The 14,289-nt window shown below is 36.6% G+C and overlaps 1 protein-coding gene across 10 annotated transcripts in view; it reads right to left on the reverse strand.

Moving 5' to 3' along the window:
• The window catches only part of CAB39L (calcium binding protein 39 like), a 115,049-nt gene that overhangs the window by 65,487 nt on the left and 35,273 nt on the right, over positions 1-14,289 (reverse strand). For 2 of the 10 annotated variants that reach the window (XM_066235309.1, XM_066235308.1), the window contains one exon: positions 13,742-13,808. The exons of the other annotated variants lie outside the window; for them this stretch is intronic. The gene's annotated coding sequence lies outside the window, so the exon portion shown is untranslated. The remainder of the gene's footprint in view (positions 1-13,741; positions 13,809-14,289) is intronic. 10 annotated transcript variants of the gene reach the window in all.

A 14,289-nucleotide genomic window follows, 5' to 3' on the forward strand; every position in this document is an offset into this window, starting at 1 on the left:
CCAGCTTGAATGTGAGGTCACTCGCTGGCTTGAGCGTGGGACCATACACATGACCCCATGGTCGCTGGTTTGAAGCCCAATGTCCCTGGCTTGAAGCCCAATGTCCCTGGCTTGAGTCCAAGGTCCCTACCTTGAGGAAAGGGTCACTTGCTCTGCTGAAGCCCCCCCCCCTTCCCAGTCAAGGCACATAGGAGAAAGCAATCAATGAACTAAGGAGCCATAACTTAACTGATGCTTCTCATCTCTCTTCCTTCCTGTCTTTCCCTATCTATCCCTCTCTCTGTCTCTGTCACATACACACACACAAAAATACCATTTTACTTTAATAACTATAACATAAAATTAGTTTAAGAATATTTTAAATTTCATATGATCATTATTCTTCAATTCTGGAACCCATGTATTTTTCTAATGTAAGATTCATATTCGGAGGGAAATCAAAACCCATACTCTTAAACCACGCAGTCACAGCCCTCAGAGCCCCTACAGACTAATGTGAAGCTATCTTTCCTGCACTGTTCTCTTTGAACCATGGCCAGCTTCCCAACTCCAGGCTGAACACCTGCCCCCATAACTTTCAAACTTGAGGCTGCCCTTCCTATAATGGGTAACCGTGCTGGTGATTGCACGTATACACATCCAATCACATCATTTACCCCACCTTCATTTAATAAATGAGCAAACTAGCACTCAACACTACCTGCTAATAATCAGGTTTACACAAACATATGGTACTTAAACACCCATCTAGTTCTGAGTTGATAACTGATCATGATTTAGAAGTTATCACTCTTATATGGGTATCATTTGTTCTATCTATAAATAAAGAGGGTACATTTTTTTTAGTTTATTTACCTAGACATATCATTTAACTCATAATTTTCCATTTCATTCAAGATGATATCAAGAAAAACTTTGCTAAATGCCTTGAGAAAGCCTTGAGAAGCCATTATATTTATTTGTTAATACCAGTTTGATTACCTTATTTTTTATTACATCTACATGGCTTACTAATTTTACAACTAGAAATCTGTACCTTTTGACCCCCTCCATCAGTGGTGGAATTCAATTAACAACCGGTTCTCTGCTCTAATGACTGTTTTAAGTATAAAAAAATGATAAATGGAAAGGCAATTTATTATTTCATGCATTTAATACTTAAACAAGAACAATCAAAGAGATACACAAAACTAGATTATGTTATAAGAAAGTTTTAAAATATTAATAAAAATATTAAATAATACCTAACAAAAAACAATAAAACTGTTACTAAAATATGTCCAATGATAACTTGTCACCCCTGGTTGTTTGGCCCTTTTTTTCTTTATGTTATATGTTTGTTTACTGAAGTAACAAGTGCAAGGAAATTAAAATGTAGAATTTCATCAAAGGTATAAGAGTTTTGTGAAATGAATAAATAAATATTACAAGCATAGTTCTGTCAAATCTTTTTCACCTATGGACTGAATAAACATTACTACGAGTGCTTAGAATATGCTGTTGCGCAGATGAACATTAAAAAAGAGCAAGGAATGTAAATTTGTGATTTCCACATGGGGTGGCTGCCCAGACGCCCACCTTAGAGAGAACCCTGATTACAAGTGCCATTCTAACAACTGGTTTGCCAAACTCAACAAAACATTAGGTATGGGTTCTGCTGAACCGGTGTGAACTGGCTAAATCCCACTACTGCCTTCCACCATGTCGTCCATCCCCACCACAGCCCCTGACAACCATCAATCTGTTCTCTTTACCTACAAGTTTTTTGTTTTCAGATTCCACATATAAGTTAGACCAGATAGTATTTATCTTTCTCTAACTTATTTTACTTAATGTAATGCCCTAAAGGTCCGTCCATTTTGTCACAAATGACAAAATTTTATTCTTATTAATGGCTGAATAATATTCCATTGTGTGTATGTGTGGCGCATCTGCATCCATCCATCAATGGACACTTAGGTTGCTTTCACATCTTGGCTATTATAAATAATGCTCCAATGAACATGGGAGTACCTATATATTAGGTTCTATATACCTATATATTAGGTACTATATACTAAAATTAGTATTTTCATTTTTCTTTCAATAAATATCCAGAAGTGGAATTGCTAGATTGTATAGTAGTTCTGTTTTAAATTTTTTGAGGTACCTCCATAATGTAAAAGTGAGTTATTAATGAAAGAACATCATATTTTAAATTAGATAGGCCATATACAGTGAGCTCTAGGTTATTCATCACTTGTCCACATTCACTCTGAATCTTAAACGCCTCATATCCATCATAGCCAAAACCAAAATGAGTAAGATGGACACAAAATGAGGGATTCCTGAAAATGTGCCTTCTGGGGATAAACTGGTTGTAGTAATTTTTTCATAAGTCTGCCTCAGCAGTGAAGAACATACATTATATTTCAGAAAGCAGGAAATAGGGATAAGAAAAGATGCCACATTAGTCCAATAGACTGACACCAGAGGAATGTCTGTGGGGCACGGACACTGGCCTGGGCCTCGCACGGCAGCCTGCCCCTAGCGTCAGAGCTGACTGCGGGCCATGCTGCACACAGATCAGTGAACTGACTCCGGCCCTGCTGTACTTTTCCACTCTCAAGAGTAAATAAACAGAATGAACAACACAAAACATAGGTTCTATTGAAAGGGGATAAAACCAGACAAAAAAATGAGAGAAGTGCCCTGTGGACTTGGACAGGAAAGGTTGCTCCCCAAATTAATTCCCTGGTGGAGACAGCACAGACATAACTGAAGAACAAGAAAAGAATTTAGAAAAAAAGAGAGTTGGCCAAGATAAAAGATCAAAAATACGTGCAAGTACACATATATTACTCCCTCCCACCCAATGCAGCGTGACATTCCAAATCTGTATAGAGCAGAAATGACCCCATAGAAAATTGATTGAGAACAAATGAAAAGTAAAAAATTAGTCTACACATATTTATTTATTATATGTGTATATACATATATATATATATTACATACACACACACACATCATTGGCAGGACATGTGGGAGAGTGAGAATCTACAATATATTGAATATCTATAATGCTCTAGGCACTGAATTAGAAAGTTCAAAATGAGTAAGTCTCAGAGGGCTCATAACGCAGGAGACAGACACACAAAGAATTTAACCAGAATGTCAGAAAAGGTCAAAGAAACTAAGATGATAGAGAAAAGATACTAAGTGTGTGTGTGTGTTCATACACACATGCTATATATAGAGATATGGATATATTATATATAATTATATATTATAGAGTTATGGAGAAGATAAAGTGTTATCTTATAAAAATAGATATTATAACAATGGGATGAGTGGAAAGAAGCCAGTAACAAAACAAAAGGAACTAAAAAATGGAGCAGAAGCAACACTCAAGGATTTAACAGCTTGAGCAGATAAAAGATCGAAACCTGGTCATTTAAAGGACTTTTCTCATTGAGATAAATAATGAGACTCCGAAATTATCTTGTGGCTTTAAAAAAAAATTAACATTCTTTTTCCAAAGCTCATTCCTACAAAATGACCTTAAGAAAAAAGGGAAAAAAATTAAGTCACCTTTGGACTTCCATAAACCTAAATGTCATAGCACCATGGAGATAATCCAGTGTTCTAATAGGGGAAATCTCCAACCTCATACATAATTAAATCTCTAGCCAACATATTTATGTGTTAATAAATTGTGTACACTTACTAAAACTTTTACAAAAGGAGACGAGATGAAATCAAACCCACAAGAATTCAACAAAATAAATGCTAAAAATCAGAAACAGTTCTTGAGGGGGAGCCTTGATATCATTGGCAGGACATGTGGGAGAGTGAGAATCTACAATTTTAATTAATTCAGATGGGAATAAAAAATAAATAAGAATTCAACTAGATAAGTTAAAAAGGAAACCACTCCAAGAGCCTCCAAGAAAATAAGGATGGAAACTACTGAATCAGAAAAGTAAAAGAAGGATATCTCTGGGAGCTACCATATTTCCCTATGTATAAGACGCACTTTAATTTTGGCGCCCAAAATTTGAAAGAAATAAAAAACGTATTACATAAAGTTATTGAACTTAACTTTTATTCATTATAAAATTCATACAACTCCTCATCACTGTCAAAACTCCCATCCATTAGCTTGTCCTCTTCTGTGTCTGATGACAAATCAGTCTTCAACAAGCGCAAAAACAAGTGTGAAAAAGCAGGAAATATAAGTAAAAAAATCTGCAGCCACTGTATAAGACGCACCCAGTTTTTAGACCCCAAATTTTTCAGAAAAGGGTGAGTCTTATACATGGGCAAATATTTGGTCCCTATTTCTTCTGATGATAAGTACGTCTGATCTGTTTCCCACTCCACTTTACCAAAATGGTGGGGAAAGGACCCAAGTGTGGCCAGAGCATTTCTTTCACTGTCCTGGCAATAGCAATTGACTCATAAATGGATTATGACAAGGTCAACAAAATCAAAATGCTTCAATAGGACTTTTTGCCTAGGTATTTTAATTTAATTTAGTTTAAATAAAAATATTTGGGACATACAGAGGACAATGTAACATGTTCCCTTTGACCACCTAGGGCAGTGGTTCTCAAACACTTTGAACTCGGGGTGCATTTAAAATCCTACAAATAATTGTAGGCGCACTATATACAAATTTCTGAGAAATATGTTATAATAATTAAGTCAAACATTAAAGAAATATATAAAGTCCAAGCGTGCTTTTATGGTAATTAAGTGAAATAAATATAAAAAAAATTTATTCTGACATTAAAAAACATTTTTATGTTACATATTTTGAGTTATGCTTTTTAAAATTCATAAAAAAAGAGGGGTTAAAAAATTTTAAAAAGACAAAGAAGTTATCTTTTTATATATATAGAAACATTCTTAGTAAGATTTAGTAAATTTGGCAGGTCCCGGAGTGAATGTATTAAGTTTTTTCATTCTTGTGTTTATGAGAAACATGAGCCCGATGTGTCCTAGTGATTTCTTCAATGTTTGGGCATCTATTTGAAAGGAAAACTCTCATTTCCTCTCATACATTGAAGAATTCCTGTCTTTTTACTCCTAATGTGTTGAGTGGAGAAAACCCCCACCATACATATCATCTTAACTTTACACCAAACAAAGGATAGAAGAAACTTGCCTCCAGTCTTTCCAGGGAACATGGAGGTAGTGTAAACAATCCAGCACCACAGCTTAACAGTCTTTTGCAACCTAATTAGGCAAGTGAGGTGGGGGGTTGGGCAGACTGTCAGCTTACAGCCAATTCCCCACACTCTATCCCCCAAAAATCTAAACTCCAAAGACCGTGTTGGTTTTTTGGTCCCCAACAGGCACATATTTTTCTGGAATACTATAGGGTACACCTGTAAATCTTCTAGGGCACACACTTTGAGAACCACTGACCTATGTTAAAAACTAAAAACCACTATAGCTACCCCCTTAGTACAACTCACTGATCCTATTCCTTTCTGGCTCATACTGTGCCTATTTATCATTTATCCTTCGTATTTATGTTGTCACATTTTTACTAACTTTTCTAGACAATATATAATATTGTGTATGCTTTGGCTTTATATAAATTAATATTTTTCCTTCTCAACATTATGTTAATAGATTTGTGTTGATACACAAAATCTCTAGTTTATTCATCTTCCCTGCTCTATAGCATCTCACAAAATGACTATGTCACAATTTACTTCCCAATTCTCTGAGTTCTGATTGTTTTCAATTGTTTACACTTACAAACATGATTGTAATATAGATTCTTTTGCATGTCTACTTGTACATGTGTATGAGAATTTCTCTAGGGCACTGGTTTCAATCTCTTTTTCAGAGTGATTTGTAATAAGAAATGTTTATCTTTTACCTAGAACAAGTAATGTGTAAATGGTTATATAACTGTTTCACAAAACAATACCTGCCCTCTGGATATTTTTCATTCTAATCTACCTGTTCTATCCTACACCATTTTTTTAAAAAGTACTGATCATTATTTTTTAAATTGATTTCAGTACCTGGTAATGAGTTATAAGATAAAGTTTAAAAAACACTGTTCTAAAATAGATTCCAAGGGGACAAACTGTATGATCATCTTTACCAGAAATGGCCACATTGCTTTCCCAAGTAGTTATACTAATTATATTCTCACTGGCATGAGTCCCAGTTAAGCTTCATCTTTCCCAACAACTGGAACTGTCATAATTTAAAATTTTTGCCAATATAACAGTTATAAAAGGTTACCCTATTACTATTTTAATTTATATGTTAATAAATTCTGTGGAAATATTATGTACATATAATAATTTATGTGTACAGTTCCTAAAAATTTTACAAAAAGATGAGCTGAAATTAAGGACTTTTTAAATTACTAACAAGAATGAGCACTTTTCCATATACTTACTTGTCTTTTAAATTTTTTTAATGTAAATTTTCTATTTCTATACTTGGTCCATTTCTTTAGGTAGTTTAAGAATGCCATATTAGTTCCCAATGCGAATTAATATAGTCCCTTGCTTAAAAATATAAATCACAATCAAGAATCACCAGGCATTTGAGGGAAGTCAAGAAAATACAAGAGCAAACTGCTGGGGAAAAGGGGAAGAAAGTAATTAAGAAAAAATATACCCCCCCCAATATGATATGCTATCAAACCCATAAAATAAGAATAGGCTGGCCCTGGCAGGATAGCTCAGTTGGTTAGAGCAGTGGTCGGCAAACTGTGGCTCGTGAGCCACAAGCGGCTCTTTGGCCCCTTTGAGTGTGGCTCTTCCACAAAATACCACGTGCGGGGGGCACTACCTCGATCAGGAATGTACCTACCTATATAGTTTAAGTTTAAAAAATTTGGCTCTCAAAGAAATTTCAATCGTTGTACTGTTCATATTTGGCTCTGTTGACTAATGAGTTTGCCGACCACTGGGTTAGAGCATTGGCCTGAACCAGAGATGTTGCCGGTTCCATCTGCGGTCAGGGCACATACACGGATGGATTGATGTCCCTGTGTCTCTCTCTCTTTCTTCCTCTCTCTCTCCCTCTCCTTTCCTCTCTAGCTAAAAATCAATAAGTATAAATAAAATAAAAAAAAGAGAACAGGCTGCTACGGAAAGGAAGTAAACAGTGAACAATAAAACAGTCTTAAAACAAAAAGCATACATAACTTTAAATGCAGTAAAACAGCTGACTAGTAGAATGGCATAGAATAGACAAACAAAAAGCAATGTGAAGACCAAGCCATGGAAATCTGGAAAGGAGAACAAAACACAAACAAAACCAAAGAAAAACCCACTGAGAGGAAGGTTGGAAAGATACAGGGTAGATCTGGAGAGCCAGTATTGATTGAATAGGAATTTTTAAAGGAAAACACACACACACACACACACACACACACACACTCAACAAAGAAAGAGTAACAAATAAATCAACAAAGGAAAAAATATGGAAGAAAATTTTCTTAAACTGAACAAAGGCACATGTCGTCAGATTTATGTAAACTAATGGTTATACAGGGGGAAGGCAAAAAGGCTCACTCCAAGAACATTGTAAAATATCTGAACTCTAAAACTAAAGAGAAATCCTACAAACTTCCAACAAGGGAGGAAGTCCAAGGTAGCACCTAAGAACCAGACTCTGAAAGAAGAATCAAGCTTTATAATTTGAAACCAAAAGTTAAAAAACAGTGAAACACTGTTTACATAGTTTCTAGAGAAAAATATTTTTAATCTAGAATTGTATACTTTGTCAAAACATGATGTATTTGTGAGGGCAAAGTGAAATTACCTGAGTCTGGAAATGGAGAAAGGAAGGGAATGGAGAAAGAGGAAAAGGAAAACGTAGTTGAAAAAGATATGGATTGAGCAAAAAATAAATAAATTTAAAGTTAAGTCTAAAGGAAGGCTGATATATGTTTGTGAACTTAATAGTTATTAAAAAAGTATTCCTGCCCTGGCCGGTTGGCTCAGTGGTAGAGCGTCGGCCTAGCGTGCGGAACACCCGGGTTCGATTCCCGGCCAGAGCACACAGGAGAAGCGCCCATTTGCTTCTCCACCCCTCCGCCGAGCCTTCCTCTCTGTCTCTCTCTTCCCCTCCCGCAGCCAAGGCTCCATTGGAGCAAAGATGGCCCGGGCGCGCTGGGGATGGCTCTGTGGCCTCTGCCTCAGGCGTTAGAGTGGCTCTGGTCGCAACATGGCGACGCCCAGGATGGGCAGAGCATCGCCCCCTGGTGGGCAGAGCGTGGCCCCATGGTGGGCGTGTGGGGTGGATCCCGGTCGGGCGCATGCGGGAGTCTGTCTGACTGTCTCTCCCTGTTTCCAGCTTCAGAAAAATGAAAAAAAAAAAAAAAAAGTATTCCTAAAGTATTTGATAGAGGCAAAGTGTAACAAAAATAACAAATAAGTAAAATTCTTTTTATAAACATTTGTACTTTGTTCAAGGAACAGCAACAGATGTAAGAGGCAGAGCTTTCAACTATTAAAAGTGAGGGGAAAAAGAATAAAATAAAATTAACTGTATAAAGAATAAAGAGTGAAAAAGTAAAATAAGGAAATTGTAATTAGAGAATATAAAACAATATGAAAGGAATAAGAGCAAACATTAGTAATTATAAAATATAGAAATGTGTTAAAATCTACTACTAAAAAATTAAGACTCAAATTGAATTAGTGCTCACATGTGCACACACACACACAATTCAGCTATAAACTCAGCAAAGGACATAACTAAACAAACTGACACAAAAATGTTGAGAATAAAAAGCTGCATAAACATAGTATAAATATAAGATACATAAAACAAAATGTTTATATGTGTGGTATTTATATATATTTTATATATAGATATATACAGGGAAGGAGGGCATAAGTAGGTTTATAGTTTTGAATATATGAAAGTTTATTCTTGTATTATTTATTTATTTATTTATTTTTTTCATTTTTCTGAAGCTGGAAACAGGGAGAGACAGACAGACTCCCGCATGCGCCCGACCGGGATCCACCCGGCACGCCCACCAGGGGCGGTGCTCTGCCCCCCAGGGGGCGATGCTCTGCCCATCCTGGGCATCGCCATATTGCGACCAGAGCCACTCTAGCGCCTGAGGCAGAGGCCACAGAGCCATGCCCAGCGCCCGGGCCATCTCTGCTCCAATGGAGCCTTGGCTGCGGGAGGGGAAGAGAGAGACAGAGAGGAAGGGGTGGAGAAGCAAATGGGCGCTTCTCCTGTGTGCCCTGGCCGGGAATCGAACCCGGGTCCTCCGCACGCTAGGCCGACGCTCTACCGCTGAGCCAACCGGCCAGGGCCTCTTGTATTATTTATTAATTATGGTATACTTCTCATATGAAAAACTGTAAATCTACTTTTGTCCCACCGTCCATATAGTTCAGCTATTGTATTATTCAATTATTATTGTAAATAGGACATATTATTTACAGATTATATATATCCAATATATGTCAGTTTTTTTTATAAACAGAGTAACATTTTATATATGTTTAGTAAAATAAAGACTATATTACACATCTATTTTTACTTTGTGACCTTGATTTTCTCTGTTGAGTAGAACAAGTTATTGCTGGAGAAAGATAAAGAATAGAGGAGTATGGTAGGGACTTTAAGGAAAGAGATAAAAGTTTAGAAAAGCTACTGATAAAAATGGGAACAGGAGTTACTAGGTAAGTAACTTAAATTATTTCTAGTTAAAATATGTTCAATGTAGATCTTTTTTAGATTTTGTGTGTGTGTGTGTGTGTGTAACAGAGACAGAGAGAGACAGAGAGAGGGATAGACAGACAGGAAGGGAGAGAGATGAGAAGCATCAATTCTTTGTTGTGGCACCTTAGTTGTTCAATTATTGCTTTTTCATACGTGCCTGACCAGGGGGCTACAGCAGACCGAGTTACCCCTTGCTCAAGCCAGTGACCTTGGGCTCAAGCTGGTGAACCTTGTTCAAACCAGATGAGCCTGTGTTCAAGCTGGTGACCTTGGGGTTTTGAACCTGGGTCTTCCATGTCCCAATCCAATGCTCTATCCACTGTGCCACCGCTTGGTCAGGCTATTCAATGTATATCTTAAGCACAATTCTTGTCAAAGAATGTATATAGAATATATCAAATCAGATTAGTTAAGGTTAGGTGAATATAATTAATTCTATAAATAAATCAAATAATTATTTCAGTTTATGATAAAAAGTCACCCAATGAAATAAAAATCTAAAGAATAAATAATTTTTTTAATAAATAAATCTCAGCTCAATTAAAAAATCATTGTCAATGAAGGTATTATCACAAAGAGCAGAGCATTACTATCACACTATAATAATTATATGTTCTGTTCAATGTATTAAAATATAAAACAAAAATAGTACAAAATCTGGGAAAGATGTGACAAAATTGCAATTCACAGACAATATGGTTATATACATCAAAAACCTAAGATGAACAACTAAAAATATTTTGGATTTATAAGAGATGAGTCAAGTAGTCAAATACATTATGAATATACATAAACTACTAGCTTTCATATATAAGCAATACCAGTTAGAAAATATAATGAAAAACATACCCCATTCACACTGATAACGAAATACATATAATATCTATACAAGAGCTATACTTGGAAAAAACTACAAAACTTTAATTAACAGTATTGTCTTTAATTAAAAAGTAAAAGTATATTATAGCATATTTAAAACCCACACAACCAAGACATATCTCAAAAAAACTTGTAACTAAAGTATATAAAGCATTCTCAAAACTCAACAGTAAAATAACCAATTTATCCAATCAGAAAATGAACACAAGACATAAACAGATATTTTACCAAAGAAGACATACAGATGGCAAATAAGCACACGAAAAGTTGTTCAACATCATAAACCATCAGGGAAATGCAAATTAAAACCACAATGGAGGCCCTGGCTGGTGGCTCAGTAGATAAAGTGGAGTCCTGGCACACCAGAGGTCACAGGTTTGACAGGTCAGGGCATATATGAGAGCAATCGATTACTACACAACTAAATGGAACTAAATGAAATAAGTTGACACTTTTCTCTCCCCTTCCCCCTTCTCTTCTTCTCTTTCTCTCTCAAATCAATGGGAGGAAAACCACAATGAGATATTATTATATACACATCAAAATTACTAAAATAAAAATTAATGATAACACACTGAATGCTAGATATAACAAAATTGGATTATTCATACACTGCTGGTGAAAATGTAAAATGGCATAGCCACTCAAAAAGAATATGGCAACTTCTTACACATGTGATTACCATACAACCCACTGTGATCATAGAGAAATGAAAGCTTATTTTCATGCTAAAACCTGTACACAAATATTCACAGCAGCATTATTTATAATCCCAAAAGTTTGGAAACAATTTTTGCCCTTCAATGGGTCAGTGGTTAAATTGTGATACATCCATCAATGGACTACTACTCAGCAATTAAAAAACCCACAAAAAGAAACAAAAGAAACTACTGATATACTCAACTACTTAGATCTCAAGGGAATTATGGTGAATGAAAAAAAGCCATATGGCTATAACAAGATTACATATTGCATGATTCCATTCCATATTCTTAAAATGTTAAAATCATAAAGATGGAAAACAGTGGTTGCCAAGGGTTATGAAGGAGATGAAAGGAGAAGGTGGCTGGGACTAAGAAAACATAGACGAGATCTTTGCCATGGAACTATGCTGCATTTTGATTGTGGTGATGTTCATATGACTTTACACTTATGGTAAAACAGCAATAGGCCCTGGCCGGTTGGCTCAGCGGTAGAGCGTTGGCCTAGCGTGCGGAGGACCCAGGTTCGATTCCCGGCCAGGGCACACAGGAGAAGCGCCCATTTGCTTCTCCACCCCTCCGCCGCGCCTTCCTCTCTGTCTCTCTCTTCCCCTCCCGCAGCCAAGGCTCCATTGGAGCAAAGATGGCCCGGGCGCTGGGGATGGCTCTGTGGCCTCTGCCTCAGGCGCTAGAGTGGCTCTGGTTGCAACATGGCGACGCCCAGGATGGGCAGAGCGTCGCCCCTGGTGGGCGTGCCGGGTGGATCCCAGTCGGGCGCATGCGGGAGTCTGTCTGACTGTCTCTCCCTGTTTCCAGCTTCAGAAAAATGCAAAAAAAAAAAAAAACCCAAACAAACAAACAAAAAAACAGCAATAGAATTAAATACACACATGCAAAATAAATACATCAGTGAAATCTAAATAAGGTCTGTAAATTGTATCAACATCAAGTTTCTTGCGATGCTGTACTACAGTTATGCAAGATATCGTTATGGGGGAAAGTGGATGAAGGATATACAGAATCTCTTTGTATTATTTCTTAAAACTGCATGTGAATCTATAGTTACTTAAAAATAGTCATTTAAAAAGAAGAATCTATCACTATGGAAAACTGACAATGAAAATCCAAAATAAGGGTAAGTACTTGTTCCTAAAATAGAGAACAAATGAAACATGCTTCAAGAGTTACAAGATGTCTCTGTCTATCTATTCAATCCTTCAGCAAGTTATGCTTTTAATTGTATATATCCACAGAATGATTTCTGCAATGTGACTCAGCTAACATTAATGGTATTATCTGAATTAAGAAAGTTATGATACATGCCTGACCAGGCAGTGGTACAGTAGATAAGAGCGTCAGACTGGGATATAAAGGACTCAGGTTTGAAACCCCAAAGTCGCTGGCTTGAGTGCAGGCTCATCTGGTTTGAGCACAGCTCACCAGCTTGAACCCAATGTCGCTGGCTTGAGCAAGGGGTCACTCGGTCTGCTGCAGCCCCCCAGTCAAGACACATATGAGAAAAGAGAGCAATCAATGAACAACTAAGGTTTCCGCAATGAAGAACTGATGCTTCTCATCTCTCTCCTTTCCTGTCTGCCTGTCCTTATCTGTCCCTCTCTCTGTCTCTCTCTGTCTCTGTCACACACACAAAAAGAAAGTTATGATACATTAAAATTTTTCCATCTTGGTGTTTCTTTGCATTACTTATTATGAGCCATATAGGATTGGAGTATTCAAAATAATTATTTTAAAATATGGTTTGTCACATAAAAGAATGGTAATTCCTGAACTTTTCTGAAATTTTTTATGTAGTGGTGGGTTTGTTTTAATTAACAAAGAAAGTGTTTTTTGAAAAGTTTTTCTGTCACTAAAAATCATATGATGTAAGTAAAATCTGCATACATTGCATTATTTATATCTTTTAAAATCATTTTATTATATCTGATAACTGCACCACTAATTTTTAAATTTTATATCTTGGCACTTTAGAGGAACTTTTAGGGCCAGTGTATTAATCTTAATTTGCAACTTAATTGAAGTTTCCATAGGCTTCATATCTCCTTATGGGTCCCAGTACACATATACAAATACATAATTCTTTTGAGTTAAAGGCACCTTACTTCATAATGTCTTATGTACTCATGACATCTGGCTGGTAAATTGCTTCCCCTCATCAGCATCTCTACTCATGTGGGATTGCCACCAAGTCGATACTATGGTCTTTCCTTGTTGTTTTAGTAGTTAATAGGCCTATTCTATGCTACTGTTGCTTTGCTGGAGTCTCACAAGTCAATCAGTTCCTGTCTGGTCATCTCTCTCATAATGAAAACTGGGGGCCTTTAAACGCCTTTCTTTTTTAGGATATTTTGGAAAAATTACTCAGTTCCATTTTTTTGTGAACTAAATAGAGAGTTTAGTCCTCATTGGGAAAATATTTATTAGGTACCTACTTATGTGTTAGACACTGAGCAAGACCTCAGAAGTAAATAAGCACAAAAGCAATGTCTGGAAACAGTCCTGTACAAGAAAAAAGAAATCACTGATTATAACGTGAACTTAGATCTCATAAATATAATGTGATTATTCTTGAAAGCTCTTAAAAGTACCTAAAAATTCTACCTGACTTGTGGTGCAGTGGATAAAGCATTGACCTAGAACACTGAGGTCACTGGTTCGAAACCCTGAGCATGCCTGGTCAAGGCACATACAGGAGTTGATGCTTTTTTCTTTTTTTTTTTTAATATTTATTGATTTTTAGAGAGAGAGGAGAGAGAGAGAGAGAGAGAGAGAGAGAGAGAGAGAGAGAGAAGTGGGAGGAACAGGAAGCATCAACCTTGACCAGGCATATGTGCCTTGACTAGGCAAGCCCAAGGTTTCGAACCAGCAACCTCAGTGTTCCAGGTTGACACTTTATCCCACTGCGCCACCACAGGTCAGGCCTAGTTGATGCTTCTTGTTCCTTCCCTCCCTCCTCTATAAAATAAAATAGTTTTTAAAA

Source organism: Saccopteryx bilineata, chromosome 6 (assembly GCF_036850765.1).
Source record: "Saccopteryx bilineata isolate mSacBil1 chromosome 6, mSacBil1_pri_phased_curated, whole genome shotgun sequence".
Lineage (NCBI taxonomy): Eukaryota > Metazoa > Chordata > Mammalia > Chiroptera > Emballonuridae > Saccopteryx > Saccopteryx bilineata.